Source organism: Arachis hypogaea, chromosome 14 (genome assembly GCF_003086295.3).
Source record: "Arachis hypogaea cultivar Tifrunner chromosome 14, arahy.Tifrunner.gnm2.J5K5, whole genome shotgun sequence".
NCBI lineage: Eukaryota > Viridiplantae > Streptophyta > Magnoliopsida > Fabales > Fabaceae > Arachis > Arachis hypogaea.
In genome coordinates, this window is record NC_092049.1 from 119,935,477 (window position 1) to 119,937,556 (window position 2,080).

Consider the following 2,080-nt stretch of genomic DNA (forward strand, 5'->3'; position numbering starts at 1 on the left):
CCTGAGTATAATCTCTATCTTTCGAACCACCTTGATGGAGCGAAGAAGAGAGCGATATACCCATTTAACTTAGGCTGCCAGGCACAGTCAGCAAAAAACTCCTCTGTTCTGGGAAGCAAGTGCTCGTCGATAAAAGCTGGGACATAAAAGCCTTTTCCATTACCGAAGGCACACCCACCTCCTTTCCTTTCTCTCTCAAAGAGTTTTTTGTTTTTTTCGAGGTGATGGCGAAGTGATCTCGTGGATATCATCCTCGGCTTGGTTAACAGCAATTTTCTGGGATCCCTCCCCAACTCTGGAAGCCAGAACCAACTCTGATCTAGCATATGGTTGCGACTTGGCCTGAGGTTGCTCCTCCTTCTTCACTTCGAGATAGGCAGCCATCAAGTTTTCCATAGTTGTGAACCCTCCAGCCATGCCAACTACAAAATAAGAAAAAAGAAACTCATAAGAGCTAAGGAACAGAAATGAAAAAAATCGAAACAAAATCGGAAAAGAACGTACCGACATACTGGCGATCGGCTTCCTGGTCACCCATCACATGACAAGGATTCAACGGTCTAACCCCAAACACGACTGTCAATACCTCGACGAATTTCTTGCTCTCCCAGCTTAAACCGTCGAAAGTCACCTTCACAAGGTAGTCGGTCGTAGCCTCATACTTCCAGTAAGTGGGAAACCTATGTTCCCCCTCTAGAGTCAACCAAAAGGGATGATATTCCCTTGCCGGCCAAACCTTAAAATACTCCTTCTTGAACTCTGAATTTAGATATGAATTTATTGAGTTTTATTTATATTTTAGTGTTTGAAGCCTATTTAGATGCTACTTTGAGCCGCATTGTGGTTTTATTAATTTCAGAAAAGATTTGGGCGAGTTTGACAGAGTTCGTGCAGAAGAAAAAGGAAGAAAGTGGATGTTGTCAACCCTGACCTCCTCACACTCCAAAGAGCCTAACTTGATTTAATTGACGTATTTATAATGGCATTAGAAATCCAACTTTCAGAGTTTTTCAATGATATATAATAGTTTATACTTTACTTCTGGCATCATGGCGCTAAATGCTAGGACTCGGCGTTTAGCGCCAGGTGCCTCGTAACTAACGCCCAAGCCACTGCCTCGAGGGGTGCTAAACGCTGAGCCGGCATTCAGTGCCAGGAAGATAGCAACAACTAGAAACTTACTGCCTCCAGATACGCTAAACGGCGGTTCTGGCATTTAGCGCCAGTAGCGTGGATCCAACTTTAAGGAAAGGATTTCATTAGTTAGATTTGGGTCATATTTATCTTATTTTATCTCGTTTTAGTTATTTTTATTCCCAAATACAATCTTTTGGACTTTAGTAGTGATTCTTCTATTTTATTTTCAAATCAAATTAGGTTAGATATAAAAGAAAAAATATTTAGCCCTTCGGGAGCTCTTCTCTCTTCTACCTCATTCCACACTTTACACTTTTTTCAGAATCCTAGCTTTTCTCTGAGTCATAAGCAACTAAACCTGCTTGGTTAAGGTTAGGTGCTCTGTTTATTTCCATGGATTAATAGTATTATTACTCTATTTTGATTAATATATTGATTCAATTTCAAGGATTACTTTCGTTCTTCATCTTATGAATCTGAGTGTATTGGAAAATAACTCGTATTCTACATGAATTCTTGTTGATTCTTGGAAAAGTTATCTCACTTGAATACTAGCTTAAAAGTAAATTCCTCCTAAACTGCTAATTGCTTGGACTTAACGGGATACATGACATATAATTCTCTTATATTTGGGTAATTAGGGTTTCTGTATCTAATAAACTAGAATTGAACTAACCCTCTAATCTATATTAAGTGACCAAGAAATTGGCGGTTGATTAGGTTAGAGGAGACTAAATCACTAAGGAATTAGGGTTTAGTCAATTACAGTTTGCCATGAAATGAATCTTACATGATTAAATTAGTTAGTAAGAAATATTAATCCGGAAGAATAAATGTCTTTAAAACCTTGACTATCTTCTCATATATTTCTCACAACCCATTGACTGTTTGCACTCTTATTCTCTGAATCACTGTTTAATGCTTTTGAACCTCAAAACACCAT